General features: G+C 50.7%; 4 non-coding genes across 4 annotated transcripts; 2 read left to right on the forward strand and 2 right to left on the reverse strand.

Moving 5' to 3' along the window:
• Nucleotides 1-4940: 4940 nt before the first annotated feature.
• Nucleotides 4941-5022, reverse strand: TRNAS-AGA. The gene has a single exon. It is a non-coding gene; the product is annotated as a tRNA-Ser (tRNA).
• Nucleotides 5023-11584: 6562 nt separating this feature from the next.
• Nucleotides 11585-11656, forward strand: TRNAA-UGC. The gene has a single exon. It is a non-coding gene; the product is annotated as a tRNA-Ala (tRNA).
• Nucleotides 11657-14205: 2549 nt separating this feature from the next.
• TRNAV-AAC lies at nt 14206-14278 on the forward strand. The gene has a single exon. It is a non-coding gene; the product is annotated as a tRNA-Val (tRNA).
• A 1896-nt stretch (nt 14279-16174) lies between these two features.
• On the reverse strand, nt 16175-16246 carry TRNAG-UCC. Its single transcript has one exon. It is a non-coding gene; the product is annotated as a tRNA-Gly (tRNA).
• Between the last annotated feature and the right edge of the window lie 1528 nt (nt 16247-17774).

Below are 17774 nucleotides of genomic sequence, written 5' to 3' on the forward strand. Positions count from 1 at the left end.
TATCTCCAGGAGGTCCCACTGAGATTTGAACTCAGATTCCAGGTCCTGAGTGCTGCCCATTACACCATGGGACCTGCTGCTATTTCATTTGCTAGACCCCTGTGATTCTCAGCTGGCTGGTTTGCACTCTGCACTTATTGCTTCCCACCAGCGGCTTCCTCTCGCGGGACTCTCTCTCCTCCTCCAGCGACTGTGGTCCTGCACTATCAGATCCACGGGTCCTGCCCTGAGTCCCTGCATCCCCCTGCTTTGTCTCCATTCCCTGCAGGCTGCAAAAATGTCAGGGGAGTCTGCTCCTCCCTTCACTCGATGCTCCCGCTCATATCAGCCAGCTGCAGCCTCATCTCCTGGAACTCGGCAGCTGTTGCTTGATCCGGTCGTACAGTCACACGCTGACTGGCTCCCCCAGGGCTGCCCAGAGGTTTCAGGGGGCCTGGGGTCTTCAGCGGTGGGGGACCCCCGCTTCAGCGGTAATTTGGCGGTGGGGGGTCCTTCTGCTCCGGGACCCGCCGCCGAAGTGCCGCGAAGACCCGCGGCGGCGGCCCCCTGCCGGCGACTTACTGCAGCTGCGTCTTCGGGGCACTTCGTTGGCGGGTCCCAGAACGGAAGGGCCCCCCGCCACTGAAGACCCGGCTGCACTTTAGTGGCAGGTCCCACTTCGGTGGTAATTCACTGGCGGGGGGTCCTTCCTCCCCGGAGCGGTAGGACCCCCCACCGGCGAAGACCGGGAGCAGAAGAAGCTCTGGGGCCCCAGGCCCCGCAAGAGTTTTCTGGGGCCCCTGGAGCGAGTGAAGGACCCCGCTCCACGGACCCCAAAAAACTCATGGGGGCCTCTGCGGGGCCCGGGACTGGGGCAAATTGCCCCTCTTGTACCCCCACCTCTGGCCGGCCATGCCTCATTCTCATCAATGCCTTTAATCAATCATTTTAATATAATTTAACTAATCAACCATAACATAATGTGCTCCAGCCTCCCTCCTGCCTAACCCTGACACACCTTCCTTCACGTGCCATGTGGACAAGAGGTAACATGTGGCTGCAAGTAAACTTGTGGGCATCAGGTGAAGCTGTGAGAATCCCAAGCATCTGGTCAAACCACAGGAATCAACAACCAGGGAAGCAAGTTTGAGAGCCTCAACCCTAGTGGGCAAGTCACCCAGCAGGAGGGGAAAGATTTGCTCTTGCACAAGTGCACACAGGGAAGTTGAGCACTGGAAGCTCCAGGGCTTTACCACAAGCCAACACAAGGTCCCACTGAGATTTGAACTCAGATTGCAGGAGTCAGAGTCCTGAGTACTGCCCATTACACCATGGGACCAGCTCATGCTGCTGTTTCTGGACATTGGTGACTCTCACGGGGCTGGCTCATGTAGTGGGGTTTTTGGTTGGCTAGTTCCCAGTCCCAATAGAAGGGGGAAGGGCCAATGGGAAATCAGGACCCTGAGACTGACAATCCCCAGGGGCAATGGGGAGAGGCCAAAGCTCCAAGTTAGCCGCACTGACAGGCCAGACAGTGTGATGAGGGAGTCACCAGGCCAGGGGGTCCCATCCTCCGTGGGAGCTGGAACTGCCTGGGCCAGAGTGGGGCGGAGCTAAGGAGAGAGCAGGAGCCCGAGAAGAGCAGGGGAGCAGAGCTGCACCAGCCGGGGAGAACCAGAGCTGATCTGTGCTGGGAGCCGAGCCGCAGCAGCACGAGCCGTAGAAGCTGCCCAGGGAGCAGATCTGTGCGGGGAGAAGAACTGCAGCAAGTGGAGCCAGACTATTGGCCAAAGGTGGTGGGGAGGTGGTGACCTCACAGAGAGATGCTGACATCAGCCAGGCAGGACGGGGCGAGGGAAACCTCAGAGACCCCTGTGGCTTTGCTTCAGCAAGTCTCCTTCTTCAGGTCTCTCTTTGAGGACTGAGAGAGTATTCAGGTTCACGGACATGAGCGCCAGGAGGAACCTCTTTCGAGTTTTCTCCTTCCCTTTTCCTGATTTTCAAATTAACCATCAGATCTTGAATTTCACACATTGAATGACCTGAATAAAGTGCTCTCACATGAGCTCCAGACCAACAGCAGTGCACAGTTTCAGCAAGTATTTGAGGAGAACTGCAATGTTAGAGAGAATCATGAACTGCTCAGAGACAATTAATGCAGAGAAGCAGCAAAATTCATCAAACATATAACAGGTTATGACTTATTTATTTGGTCTTAAAAGAGAACAACAAGGACCTGAGTCTCCTCCCTGTCAATAACCCGCTGCTCAGCCAGTCAGGGTAGAGACTGAGGATGGGAGGCTGAGGGTTCTCACCAGAGAGCCCAAAGGATGGTCCAGGTCACTGGTGGGGATCACTGCCCAAGCACTATTTCAGCCCCACATTTTGGGTGGACCTTCCACAGTGGGAGCTGCAGAGCACTCCCCTGCAACACACACACACGCACACGCACACACACACCGCTCCTGGTGTTGGGAGGGGAACAGGAGAAAGGACAAAAGAAGCAAGAGACAAAGAGAAAGGAGGAAGGGATGGATGGAGGAAAAGGTGAAACAAAAAGGACAAACCCTAATGTACCCAGTGATTCTGAGGGACAAAATCCCAGGTGCGGAATAAAATTCTGCCTCCTTAAGCTCGTGTTTTCCATGCCTAGAATTCAACTGTCACCTGATGGATCAGACTGAACAGGTTTCAAACCTCAAGGAGGCTCTTACCTTCTAAACAGGGACGGCTGTTTTCTAGTAAAATCACTAAAAGGGAAGGAGAAAACTCGAAAGAGGTTCCTCCTGGCGCTCATGTCCATAAACCCGAATACTCTCTCGGTCCTCAAAGAGAGACCTGGAGAAGGAGACTTGCTGAAGCAAAGCCACAGGGGTCTCTGAGGTTTCCCTGGCCCCTCGCCCCTGTCCTGCCTGGCTGATGTCAGCATCTCTCTGTGAGGTCACCACCTCCCCCCCACCTTTGACCAAAAGTCTGAGGTCCTGCAAAAGGCCTTTGTGATGTCACTGCCACACCCCTCCCTTGCTGGGCCAATGTCCTGCCCCTGGCCAGGCACTTTGGAGGTTTGAGCTACTCCCTCAAGAACAAATGGATATAAATTGGCAGTCGGGAAGTTTAGGCTTGAAATTAGACGAAGGTTTCTAACCATCAGGGGAGTGAAATTCTGAAACAGCCTACCGAGGGAAACAGTGGGGGCGAAGGATCTCTCTGGCTTTAAGATTAATCTTGATAAGTTTATGGAGGGAATGGTTTGATAGGAGAACGTGATTTAGTCAATAGGTCAATAACGTGCAACCACTGGTAATTAGTACCGAGGGTCAGTGTTGGGAAATTGAAAGTCTTTTTCCTGAGTGTCTGGCTGAAGAGTCTTGCCCGCATGCTTGGGGTTCAGCTGATCGCCATATTTGGGGTTGGGAAGGAATTTTCCTCCAGGGTAGATTGGCAGAGACCCTGGAGGTTTTTCGCCTTCCTCCGCAGCATGGGGCAGGGGTCGCTTGCTGCAGGATTATCTACTACGTGAAGTCTTTAAATCAGGGTTTGGGGACTTCAACAGCTGAGTCAAGGGAGAGAATTATTTCAGGAGTGGGTGGGTCAGCTTTTGTGGCCTGCATCTTGCGGGAGGTCAGACTAGATGATCATAATGGTCCCTTCTGATCTTAAGTTCTATGATTCTATGATTCCCTGTGGATCACCCCACTCAAGGAGCATTCGTTCTAGGCAGCAAGCCGGTAGTTTTGGATCATCTGCAAATTTTGTCAGCTCACTGTTTAGCAGGTTGTTTATGAATATGTTGACTAGTCCTGGTCCCAATACAGACACCACTAGTTACCTGTTTCCATCCTGAAAACTGACCATTTATTCCTACCCTTTGTATCCTGTCTTTTAACCAGTTATTGATCCATGTGAGGACCTTCCGGAGGTGAAAGTAAGCCGGTATGTTCCGGTGGGGGTACCGGCAAGAGCCGGTACGCTGTGCCAGCCCGGCCCGGCTTCCCCAGGCTGGTGATTTAAAGGGCCCAGGGCTCCCTGCAGCGGCCGGAGCCCCTGGCCCTTTAAATCACCTCCCGAGCCCCCCTGCCAGAGCCCCGGGGAGCAAATCACTGCCATGGATGCTGCTCTCTCCCGCTCTGCGAACACAGAGCAGAGGTGGCAGAAGCTTCCTTACAGTGGGGGGGGGGCACCGTTGTCCGAACTGTGGCACCCCCATGACACCCCTTCCCTAAGGACCCCCACTCACAGCACCTCTCCCCCCGAGGCCACACCCACAGAACGCCTCTTCCCCAAGACTGCACCCTCCCCCGCCCCCATCATTTGTCCTAACAGCCAGTAAAGAGTGGTGGGGCCATGGCCCTCTAAACCCCCTGTTCCAGCACCCCTGACACCGAGCTAAGCAGGCAGCAGTGTGTGTGTGTGTGACAGAGAGTGCTGTGCTGAGCTGAGCCAGAGAGAGAAGGGGGCTGATGTCGGGGCTGTCCCCTGCCTCAGGACTGGTCGCTTCCAGCAGCTGTCTGAACTTAGAGACAGTGTGCGACACACTCACTCTTCCGCAACGCACACACTGTCTCCACCCACCCACACACACACACACACACACTCTCTACCCTATCACACACATTGCAGTTGAAAAGCAGCTGGCAATCTAGTAGGATGCCCATGGACCAATGGGATAGAAACCTGCATCAGGTGATGCTGTACCAGCCCGTGAGGCATTGCAAACCCTTCCCAAAGCACCCTGCAGCCAGTTGCACAGTGGGATAGCTACCCACAGTGCACTGCTCTCTGTGGCAATCCAAGAGATGCTAGCATGGATGTGCTCTGGTGACACAGGGGCATAGGGTGGACATGCAACAGCTGTTCAGTTAAAACACTTTAACTTAAGCCACATTATTCTTTCATGTAGACATAACTGAAGAGTGAGACAAGACCCAGCTCTATTGAAACTAAAGAGCCACAACTTCCTGCGTAGTTGGCAGGATTTGAACCTGCGCAGGGAGACCCCAATGGATTTCTAGTCCATCACCTTAACCACTCGGCCACAACTACTTGCTTGGTAAGTAGCTCTCACTGCACTCTAGTTCTGTTCTCACTGAGTGATCAATTCCAGTTGTTTCCTCAGACCAGCTTCCACAACACACACACTGCTGTGCCCTTGTGTAAGTGTGTCCATGGCTGAACTGCAAGAATTCCTGCTCCTTTCCCTTCTGGCTGGAGCACGAGGAGAGTGTGTTTGTGGTTAATGATGTTGCTGTAGATTTTTGTCCATTTCCTGCCTCGATCATTCAGACAGTCCCTTTCCCGTCATATCCCCAGTACATCAGTGATTGTGATAGCAGGGGGCAGGCTTTCTCTGGGGCACTGAGCTTTGCCAGGGGGTTGATGGCTCCTTTCTTTCCTCACCCTGGAGTAAACTCGCTTTTTATTCCATCCTTGATGTTTCAAGGAATAACAACAGATGATCAAAGAAAGAGGTGGACAGGGTAGGTCTCAGGGGAGGGGCAGAGAGGTGTGGGCGATGGACAGGGGAGGGGGCAGAGAGGGGGGGCAGTAGGCAGACCTTGGGTTAGGGGGTGGCGCGGCGCGCGGCGGCGTTGCGGGAGGAGCGGAGCGAGCGATCAGCAGGCCCCAGCCAACGAGCAGGGGTGGGACGTGGCCAACTGGGAGTGAGGGTGGAGCACAGGGGGGGCCTCGGAGGGAGGAGAACGAGGGAAGGGGGTGGAGTGGGGGGACAGCACCACGGTCTGCGCAGGGGCCGCCCACAGGATTCAGGGGGCCTGGGGCAAAACAATTTCAGGGGCCCCTTCCATAAAAAAAAGTTGCAATACTATAGAATCCTGTATTCTCCTGGGGGCCCTGCAGGGCCTGGGGCAAATTGACCCCCCCCCGCCCCCCTCTGGGCGGCCCTGCCCTCAGCCTCTCCTCGTAAGTCCCCTGCCCCCTAGACTCTCTCCAATTTGTTTCTGTAGTGTGTGTGTGTGTGTATGTGGGGAACTGGACACAATGCTCCAGATGTGGCCTCAGCAGTGCTGACTAGATGGGAATAATCACTTCCCTCGATCTGCTGGCAACGCTCCTACTAATCCAGCCCAATATGACCAGTTACCCATATTGAATGCAGACACAGCAATAGTTAATACATTGATTCCTGTGCATTCAGGAGGTTATTTCCCACCTATTCATAAATAATGAAGCTGCTCTAAGCGGAGGGGAGAGAGCTGTCCCGTCCGTGCAGTTAACCTATCTCCCCGAGAGGTGGTAGCTATGTCAGTGGGGGGAAGTTATGTTGGTGGGTGTGCAAGCTGTGGTGTCTACATGTGCATATAAAGTTTAATCAAACCCCATTTTTTAAACCCCTGTGGTCTGGGAATAGGAAAGGAGCTCTCTGAGGCAGAGCCCATCCTTCAAAATCCTTAAGATCACGGACTTGCCTATGCAAATGTCATGGAGGTATAGCTCAGTGGTAGAGTATTTGACTGCAAATCAAGTAGTCCTTGGTTCAAATTCAAGTGCCCCCTTACAAGCTTGTTTCTTCAATAAAAATAATTCTATTTCTAGTATGCTCAGGAGCTCTACTATATAGGGATTCCTGAAATGAATGGACACACTTACTGTTTTCCTGTGCAAATGCATAAACACCTAGCAAACGTCCCCCAGCAGAAATCACTTTCAATCCTCTAAGTGTCTTGGTTTGTTTTCATCAATGAAACAAAGACACATGAAGACACATTTGCAGGTCCTTGGCCTCCATGGGCTACAATGTGCAGAAGAAGAAGAACCACATCCACTTGGGAGGCATGGACTAGTCTGTATTACATTTGGTAAGTAAGTTGCCATTGGGACTGAAAACTCTACTGGAGGTGGACAGGAGCCTGTTACAAAAATAAAATAACCAAGATTTACCAAACTCCCTGTTACACATTCAATCCTCTGTGTGTGCACACGGCATCAACTGGGGCTCTAATAAATGGCAGCCTTCCTTTAACACAGATCGTTGTTCCTTGTGAATTCAGATACATTCGAATGGCAGCTGTTCAGAGGTCATGTGCTGCTAGTTCATGAGCAGCAGCAGAGTCTCTGTACGTTTCCCAACCGTAGAGCTGGGTGTGTCTGCATCCAAGTAACTGCAGAGTCAGTGTAGTCCCAGACAGTTAATTGCACAGTCTCACTTTCTGGTCTCATTGATCATTTGGGTAGAAACAGCAACGGTTTGGTGGGTTTTGGTTTTTTCCCCTTCGTTTTCTCCTAAGGAATGTGTGATCTTGAGCATGTTAGTTTAAGTTCCCTGTGGGTCAGGAAAATTCCATCTCTTTGAAATAGCTGGGGAAGTGACCTGTTTGTATAACCTAGAATAAAGGAGCTTTTGTAAAGCAGTTTCATCTTTAAATATGCTGGGATAAAAATAGTAAATAGTAAATTCCACAGCCAGACACCAGGCCAGGATCAATGGATGGGGCCAGGGTCAATTAATTACAGAAGAAACAAACTCTTGGGAAATAGCTGTAATTTGTCCCCAAACCTTTCCTTGTTCTCATATGCTATCAGGGATTCTCTTCTAGAGGGCAGAGTTAAGGTTATCTGGGCATGTACCCTCACTCTGTATTCCCTGTTTTTCCAGAGTTTGAGTTTTACTGAACTCCATGTTCTGGAAGGTAAGAGATAGTCACAGTCAAAGTTAACTCTCTGTTAACAAAGGTTTTGTTAGTGGCAAATAATGAGACTAATCCCTCATTGCGGTAATTCCACTGACTTCAATGTGCTCTTTCCCCATTTCTAGTTCCAAAAAAATAAGCAAATTAAAACAACCTTGAGAACTAAAATGCTGTGAGAAAGTGGAAATTTTAGTAGCTCAAATAATTCAGTTTCTTCTGTGTCTTGTACGTGTGTAAATGGCACAACATGTTAATTTATAAGCACATCTTTCTTAACAACTTTAAATATTCTGTAGTACATTGACTAGATCAGGTGGGTTCTTCAATGCAGTGAGGTTTTCATGCATTGCCTAATACATATTTTTCATATTATGTAAATGAACACAATTCATTGAACACAAAATTATGTATTTCATGCTGTGAACTGTGTCGGTAGCTCAAATTAATAGGTTTATTTTCTCTCTCTCTTTCTCTCTCTGTGAGGCACAACAAAATAATTTAGTGATGCTGAAAACATTCCCTTCTCCTCCAGAACTGCCTTGGAATCACCTTCCCTTTGTAGATTAATCTGCCCCTATGTGTCTACAAGGAAAATATAGTTTCTATGAAAAAAACACATTTTTTTAATTAAAGGGACTGAACAGAATAGGTTGCTCAGATATAGGTTAGGGGTTTGTTATAGGAGTGGGTGGGTGAGATTCTGTGGCCTGCGTTGTGCAGGAGGTCAGACTAGATGATCATAATTGTCTCTTCTGACCTTAAAGTCTATGAGAATAGCCACATGATGGTGACACATCAGGAATACAAAGCAACAGGTTCCTGGTTTGCACATTGATGGTGACAAGGGATTGAACTCGACTCCCCTCTTTTCACAGACACATTTGTTTTATTCTCTGAGGTCAAACATCAGTTTAAATGTTGTACTTAGTCCTCTGCCTTGTAGCTTCAACAGCTGCAGATCAAGATGAGTTACTGCAGCCTAGACCTTGTGTCCGTGTTTAGGTGGTTTTCACCTAAACGTTCAAGCAGCTCCCAGTAATGTCCCGAGCTCCACAAGTCCCACTGACAGCTGAGCTCTTCCTGCCCACTGAGCCCAGCCCAGACAGTGGGTGGGGGGTGAGTTTGTACCCAAATAACTGACAGAGCCAAGCAAGGAGCAAAGAAATGTTTGCTCCGGTCACTAGGTCTCTGTTTCTATTGCTCGTTTGCTCTCTCCCCTTCCCTGATAAGGAGCAACGGTAAGAGAAGAAGAGGTTAAACCATGTGCTAGGTGGTGGCTGGGTTTGGATGACAAATTTAAAACCATCTCAGCGCCCTCTAGTGTGACACTGACACCATCAGATTCTCACCTTTCACTCACACTTCATTAATAACAGTTTCCCTGAACTACTTTGCTGTGATTATTTCAATGGCTCCTACACCGATACCTGCTGTCCCTTCTGGCTGGTTAATTGCACTATTTGGAACCTGCTCCTAAAATTACACCCTTCCTGGGAGCAAGATTCAGAACTGCCCAAGGAAACCCCATTGGGTTTCAAGTGCAGCCCAGGCAGGGTGGCAAGAGGACAGCACAGGGGTCTCAGAGCTTCTTCTTCCATCTCACAGAGAGAAGGTTAAGGGGGGCCACTAGTTATGACTCCTGGGTTTTAGTCCTGGCTGTGGGAGGAAAGGGGTGTTTAGTGGATTAGAGTTGGGGGCTTAGGAATCAAAGAGGAAACATCTCCCTTTTCAGCTTCAATGCTCATTGAACAAGAACATGGCTTCTCATCTCTTCGGTTTCAGAGGAGCAGCCGTGTTAGTCTGTATCCTCAAAAAGAACAGGAGTACGTGTGGCACCATAGAGACTAACACGTTTCTTAGGTTCTGTTGCCATCATGTGGCCATTTCATTTCACTTCTTATTGTTAAAAGGTTTGGGTACTTTGCACAGAAACATCATTTCCTTGGGAGAGACGGAGAAGTGGAAGCTGCATTGATTTAATCCTTTGAAAATTAGATAAGGATTAAAATATTCCCCAGACAGCTCAGTCCCAACCGTCCTCCCTCACTGCTGCCAGTGAAGCTCAGCTCTGTCCCACAGCAGCAAGAACTGCTGGGTGCAAGTCCTGGGCCTGATGTGAAGTAAATGTAGGGTGACTCTGCCTGCCTAGACTGTTCTGTAGAAAATTCAGACACAGACCATGTCTGGTGAAGGAGAGACAGATGTGTTGTTTGATTGTTTTTCTCATTTTAAATTTACTTGATCATTTTGATGGCAAAAATATTTGTACGAGACCATGAAAAAAGGAAGAAACCATGAAAATACCCATGGGAGAAAGGGGGTTTCTGAGGCCAGGGTAGATATGGAGATTTTTAGGAAAGCGGGAGAGGTCAAAGTAGGGCCTTTAGCTGGAGCAAAGGGGGAGGGTTTTTTGTGAAGTTTCATTTTAACCAGCCTCACATCCTGTAGTCCGTACTTCCCCACCCCACCAACATGTGAAATAGCGCCGCCCCACTGGCAAAGCCACCTCTGACTCCTGAGACAGCCCCACTGGACTGGCCCTCCAGATCCCCCAGCACTCCCTCTCCTAGCTGGATCCCCTGGCAGCCAGAGCTCTCCGCAGAACTGCTGTGGTTTCTCCCCTGGGTCTCTGATCAAGGACGGCTACTGGCTTCTCCTGAGAATGCAGCTGAGAAATGACTTGTCCTTCTCTAGATTCTTGCCTGTGGGCTCTGAGAAGCAGGATGGGCCCTGTATGATAAAGTCCATGTAACATTCCCCTCACATCCCAGCCCTGGTATGTCGCCAGTAGCTGCTGTCCCTGAGTAGCAGCCAAGGATGTTTCCCACCATTCAGGAGACCCCAGCCTGGGACTAAAGTCAGCTTCAGGCTTCTCCTCTCTCCCTTCTTGGAATCAGGTTCATGTTTTTGCCAAGAGTTAAAGCAGCCCGAACCCCCAGAGTCTGGATCAATGTCACAAGTTCCCAGTGTCTCCGTGGAAGAGAATTTGTTAAATCCCAGGTGAGTGGGGTTAAATCAGTTCTCAGCCTGAGTCCTTTGCTCTTAATTCCGAGGAAATTGTCCCTCCATGGGGCCATTTCCCACCTCTCTTTCCTAGGGAAGCACAATTTTCTTTGCACAGACACAGGAGCAGCAAGATCTTTCTCTGTCCCTTGTGCAAAGCAGGGGGCCAAATTCCATGGAAACATTGGACAAGCCGGGGGCCCTGGGCACATCCAGCCCTGGCCGTGAGATGTTCCCTCCCCTCTTTCTTTATGCCCCTGTTGTTATTTCATGGATTGTCTGGGATGGGGGAAAAGCTGAGATCACTGCAGGTGGAGGGGGAAACAACCGTGAAAGTCTCAGGACCCAACCCCTGCTACCAGGATCACTGAGGTGCTGGGAATCTGCATGGGAAAGGGACTGTGTGAATTGTCAAGGTGGGGAATGAATAACAATCTACAACTAGATCCACCTCATTAACCACTGACACAGGCTAATCCTGCTGCAGCTAGAAGGGAAACTGGGAGTGATTCTTTGCTGTCAGCCATGGAAACAGTGACCCAATTGCACCGCAGTGAATGTGCTGGGGAAAGCTGGACTTCACAGGCAGGTGGAAAGAGCAGATCCTAGAAACACCTGGAGCTCCCCACAGCATTTCTGCTACCAGGGTCAGGTGTTGAGTGACTCACAGTGCCCCCCCCAACACATTTCCTTCCAGCAGGGGGTGCAGCACCCCCACCCAATGCTGGGGAGAGGGCTGAGAGTATCTCTGCACCCTGAGCCCAGGGCACCCACTCTCTCTGCCCCACACATAGAATCTGGCCCTGCTGCAAAGTGACCTCTAAGAACCAGCAGCCTCCAGGACAGCAGGTTTGGCCTCAGAGCAGGGAATGTGTCCCCCATGCTGCCTTTAGGCCACTATGTGCTCTGGAAACAGGAGGGCTCTGAGTATAACCTATAGCATACATGACCATCCAGGGGATGTAGCTCAGTGGTAGAGCACATGCTTTGCATGTATGAGGTCCTGGGTTCAATCCCCAGTATCTCCAAGTTCTTTTCACCCTGCTGCTTTGCTCATGACCAGAGGGGATGTGGCCCAGCAGTCTCCCTGCAGGAATTTCAGTCCTGCTCAGTGAGGGGCAAGTGCCAATTGCGTGGAAGTTCTGGGGGGGTTTCTGCTCCCAAGTCTCCTCTGTACATTTAAGATTCCCACCAGCTGTGCTGCTTGGGACAAGGGTAGATGAGAAGGGAGAATCCTCCAGCACTGGAAAGGAAGTTCCCATCTGCACAGACTGAGAGGCAAAGACTAGACTTATTTTTTGTCTGGGCCCAATCTTTTCACCTGGTATAGCCTTTGTTCCAGCTCAGGTGGTAGCTGGGGGATGTCTCGTGACTGCAGCCATGTTTGTTCAGTTCCACCCCCTTATACAGCTTTGGTACAAGGCAGGAATCTTTTGTCTCTCTCCTGAGGAAGAGCCCCAGGTTTAAGATGGATTCCTGTACCAGGTGACATGGTCACATGTCCTGTGAGACCCCCCCCCAAGCCTTCATTCTTCCTGGCCTGACTCAGGGATGGTGCAGGACAGAGCCATCTCCAGTCAATTGTCCTGGTTAATGGGAGCCATCAAGAGTCCAAACCACTGTTAATGGCCCACACTTTGCATCATTACAACAGGACCTCAGAGTTATAGTTCATATTTCTAGTTTCAGACACAGGAATGATCGGTTCATACAAATAGGATGAACACACACAGTAGATTATAAGCTTTGTAATGATACCTTACAATAGATCTTTTGCATGAAGCATAGTCCAGTCACTTTATATTCACACTTATTAGCATATTTTCATAAAATCCTATGGAGTGCAACGTCACAGCAGGGAAAGGGTTTTACTGCGGCACCCGGGAGCAGTTGAGTTTCATGTTCAGGCTGTGGTATGAGTTCCTCCAGGTTTCTCGTAAGCACACAGGGACCTTTGCGGGTGCTCTCGATACAGGAATGGCCCAGACATGATAAAGTGATGGGGATTGCATTTTCCTTTTTTATTTTTGTATTTCCAGTGACATTTCTGTTTGTGATTTTGTTTTGCTTTGTATAACTGTGTTTTCTCCTGGATTTGATGTTTAATGAAAAAAAGAATAAGGCCTCAGGGCGTTGGATGGAGGAGCAGGCTGGGGCTAGGACTGCTAAGAGAGCAAGAGTAGCAGGTTTTCTGTATAGTTTCCTGCCCTCATTTTCATGATTAGTTTCTCTTCTGCACGAAATTTCCACTTTTTAAATGTGAGCCTGGCTAGCTCAGTTGGCAGAACATCAGACTTTTAATCTGAGGGTCCAGAGTTCAAGTCCCTGGTCGGGCAAAGAAACACTTTCCCCCTGTGACATACCCAAAGAGTTTCAGAAGGACTCTCCTTGACTTTAGTTTTTCCTTTTCAGGACATGGCCTTTCCCAGGAAGGGCCCTTTACTGCCTGGGACTGAAGGTGCTACTGCCTCACCTGTCCACTGGCCTCACAGTCTGGAGGAAGAAAGGCCTCTGGGCCTGCAGCAAAGTGCTGGGTGCTGACTTTTTGAGCAAATGCAAGGCTGGCCAGAGAGGCATGTTCCCACTGAGTCCTCCCTGCCAGAAAAAATTGTCCCCACAGACAGGGGCGGCTCTAGGCCCCAGCATGCCAAGCGCGTGCTTAGGACAGCAAGCCACGGGGGGTGCTCTGCCGGTTGCAGTGAGGGCGGCAGGCAGGCTGCCTTCGGCGGCATGCCTGTCAAGGGGGCCGCTGGTCCTGCGACTTCGGCGGACCTCCCGCAGGCAAGCTGCCGAAGGCAACCTGTCTGCCGTGCCTGGGGCGGCAAAATGCCTAGAGCCGCCCCTGCCCACAGAGTCCTCCCTGCTGGAAGTCTACAGTAATCAACAGGTGCTCTGCTGGTCCCATGGTGTAAGGGCAGCACTCAGGACTTTGAATCCTGCAATCTGAGTTGAAGTCTCAGTGGAATCTGAGAACAATTCCTGTGCCACAAACCCTGCTGGGTCTTCCAAGGCTCTGTCTTGCTTTCTCAAAGGCCATGAAAGCCACTACAAAAGGGTTCTTTCTCCTGCTGATAATAGCTCACCTTAACTGATCACTCTCGTTATAGTGTATGGCAACACCCAATTTTTCATCTTCTGTGTGTGTGTGTGTGTGTATGTATATATGTATATAGATAGATAGATAATCTATATCTTCCTGCTGTATTTTCCACTGCATGCATCCAATGAAGTTGGTTTTAGCCCAGGAAAGCTTATGCTCAAATAAATTTGTTAGTTTCTAAGGTGCCACAAGTACTCCTTGTTCTTTTTGCAGATAAATGAATGGAGGTTAAGTCCATGAATGGCTATTAGCCAGGATGGGTAAGGAATGGTGTCCCTAGCCTCTGTTTGTTAGAGGGTGGAGATGGATGTCAGGAGAGAGATCACTTGCTCATTACCTGTTAGGTTCAGTCCCTCTGGGGCACCTGGCATTGGCCACTGCTGGCAGATAGGATGCGGGGTTGGATGGACCTTTGGTCTGACCCAGTATGGCCATTCTTATGGTCTTATGAAGGGAGGAGCAATGTACTGAGACAGAGTTTCTGTAGTGTAGTGGTTATCACGTTTGCTTAACACGCAAAAGGTCCCTGGTTCAAAACTAGGCAGAAACATGTGGGCTTAATTTTCCCAGCTCCTACTGTTGTAGGAGCAGCAGTGATTTCAACGCTCAGAAGGTCTGTTATACTTCCCCTGCTCCCACTTTTGTCTCCTCTCCCTCTCTGAATGCCTGTGAAGTGGCTTTTCCCCTCCCGCTCCCTCCTGGAATGCTCCTGGGATGAACGTTCTGGTTGAAGAGCAGAAGAGCTCCCAGGTAGACAAGGTGTCTGGGACTCTAATTAGGCAGCGATCACACACCCAGAGCATGGACACTGCCCAAGGTGGAGTGTGACCAACCAGATGCAGCCAAGTCATCTCTGGTCGCAGGCCATGAGGTGCAGGCCCTTAAAAGGGGAAGGGGCCATGTGCTCAGGAGAGCACTCACAAGCTTGTACCTCCAGTGAATGCCCTTTGCCCGGACCGCCTGGCCAGTGGTTCTCTGCGTTGTATTTCATTGTGCCTCAGGGAGACTTTCCTTCATCGCTCCGCCCATAGTTGCGAAGTGGGACACTTACCTTGCAGAATCCTGACATCTCCACTGCTGTGCCTGTCCTGGGAGTGTGAGTGTGACACCCCCCGCACCCCTTCTTTTGAGCTTACCTATCAATATAATAAATGTGCTGCTTTCTGCCAAACTCTGGTGGGTCATTAGTGCTCCCTACACTGACTAGCTGGCCCAATTTTGGGTAACACCTGCGATAACCCCAACCCCTGCATGGCAGAGGGTGGTGAAATGAGCTGGGAAAAAGCCTTGGCATCAGCAGGGGAAAGCTAGAGGATCTGGGCCAGTCACCTTTTGAAGCCTTGTGGCTTGGTCTCCTCTGCACTTGGAGGTTGGCCTATGGCGGCCGGCTCTTCCTGCTAGCCTCCTCTGTGTGACTTGCCAAAGGAGGGAGTGAGGCAGGAATGGGGCAAAAGAGGAAAGTCGAGCTGAGGAAGGCAGGGCAGAAGCTAAGCGCCTCAGTGCGGCTAAGTGGGGTTAGTAGAGCACCACCAGTCGTTCTGCAAAGCCTGGGGAGGTGCGGTTGGCTGCTGGGAGGTAGAATCCTGTGCCTGCCTCTTGGCTTCCCTGGGATGGCTACTTGCAACCCAGGAGAAGGATGGTTCTGGATGAAAGGAAGACAAGCAAAGCTCTGGGAGGAAATTTGGGTGCATGGTGCTGGCTCTGCGCTGGGGGAGGGGTTTGGGGTGCAGGAAGGGTGGTGCTTACCCCGGGCACTGCAGCTCCCCAAGTGACTGGTACACACAACCCTCTGGCAGCAGCTCCTAGGTGGGCGGGGCCAGGGAGTCTCTGTGCACCGCTGCCTGCAGACGCTGCCCCCAGAGCTCCCATTGGCTGCAGTTCCTGGCCAATGGGAGCTGCGGAGTTGGTACTCGGGGCAAGGGCAGTGCATGGAGACACTCCCCCCGCCCCAGGGGATGCTGGGACATGCCGGCCATTTCTGGGAGTGGCACGGAGGGATGGAGGCAGAGTGGGCAGGGAGCCACCTCAGTGCAGCTGGCACATCTCTGCACACCCATGGGGGGAGGGGAGCAGAGGGCCTCCATGTGCTGCCTGGGGTAGGGGCAGTGCACAGAGCTGCCTCCCCTCCCGGGTCTATTACAGGAGTGGGTGGGTGGGTCTTTTGGCCTGCAAGGTGCAGCAGGTCGGACTAGATGATCACACTGGTCCCTTCTGACCATAAAGGCTCTGAGTCTAAAAGGGAGAGGGAAGTAAAGGGAAAAAAAATAAATAAACCAAACATTGTAATACCAGGATGACTCCATCCGCTCATTGTATAGTCCCGCCCCTTTCTTCCTCCACTGGGTGTTTAATGATCTGCAGGACATTGATTCTCTCCTTCCATTGCTAAACTGATACAATGTGACTGAAATTAAACCCATTCCCAGCAGAGAAAACATCACATCACTGCATTGGCTGGGAATCAAATCCAGGTCAACTGCTTGGAAGGCAGCTATGCTCACCACTGTACCACCAATGCATCTGGCAAAAATACCACTTATGCTTGCCCAATGAGGCTGGACCAGAATTGAGGCGTTTTACTGCCTATTAAAATGTACTGGAGTCTCATCACTAAAAAAACCCTACCTTTATCTTCACCTGGGTTTGAACCATCAGCCTCTGAATTAGGTCACCAAAGTGGTTAATCACAGACACAAGTAACTACCCTACTTCCCAAGCTTGTCTATGAAGCACCTACAGGGGCACACCTGGCTAGTGAGGCGGGCGCACTGCTGGGGTTATGAGTTCAGGCCTCACCCAAAGCATCGGTTTTCAGTAGCCAGGGAGCTTCCCCCACTCACTTTGTCTAATTCACATGGAAAGTGCCATACGAGGGTGATGAGAGCAAATTCTAAACTCTGAAATGCGGAGGTGGCCCATAGATTGGGATAAGGGGTTTGAAGAGAAAAAGCCCTAAGGATATAAAACCAGACAGTCTCCAGGGGCAGGTACAGTACAACGCCTCAACAGGGAGCCATTTGGGGGAGGGGGTTTCACTTCCTCTGTTCAATGTCCTGAGAGGTATTTTAAGATGAAGATAACACCATGGCTAACAGTTGACTGGCACGTCCTGGGTTAAAGAAAGGAAGGGACTTGGGTTAATAGTCAGAAGATTTGTGTTACCGTCACTGTCTGACCCACCTTCAGTGCAGAGGTTTGTACTTTGTTGGGTGGAACGCACAGAGTCCTGGAGAGCAGGGGCAGCTGTTTCCATGGCAGAGAGCCTGGCCCTTAGGAGACTTTCTTGACTTGCTGTTTTGAAGCAATTCAATAAAATAACGGTGGAGCTACGTCCGGTTCAAAATTTCAGCCCCACCCCAGTGCAAAAATGCTATTTGAGGATCTAAACAGGAGGCTTCCGGCGCTAGGACACCTGACCAGAGAGCTCAGTGGGGGCTGTAAGAGCTGCTGACTCTGAGGGTCCTGGGCTAAATCCACTTGCAGGTGGAAGTGTTTTGATTTACTTGATGGATAATGAGCACCAGCTACCAGGGGAGAAGCCCTAACAACCTGCTGCCACTCCAGCTGCTGCCCCGGGGCGGGAGGGGGGAGCCCCAGGGGGCCTGCTACTGCTCCGGCCACCCCAGGAGTGCTGCTGCCAGGGGCCACCGAGCTGTGGCTCCTCCTGCTGCCCGCGGAACCACAGGAGGGAGATGATTTTTTGACAGTGACCGACGCCTCGTCCTAAAGGCCTTTGTCTGCCCCCTTCTAGTGACTGTTTGGTACAGGAATGCAGCCCCCACTCCTGAGTCTCTCCTGGGGAAATAATGTTTCTGTGCAAAACACCAAAGCTTTTACCAGAAAGGAAGAAAAGGAAATGGCCACACCATGGGACTAGGACATAAGGAATGAAACACAAGATGCTTCTCCCATGTGCATTGACTTTGAACCTGTTGTTTGCGGTGTTGTGTATCATGTCTTGGGACCAACATGGATACAACAAGGAGGAGGGGGTCACATAATATCTTTTCAAGGACCAAGGAAGGGAGTATTATTTACTCCTTCTC

Source organism: Mauremys reevesii, linkage group 12 (assembly GCF_016161935.1).
Source record: "Mauremys reevesii isolate NIE-2019 linkage group 12, ASM1616193v1, whole genome shotgun sequence".
In the NCBI taxonomy this organism is placed as follows: Eukaryota; Metazoa; Chordata; order Testudines; family Geoemydidae; genus Mauremys; species Mauremys reevesii.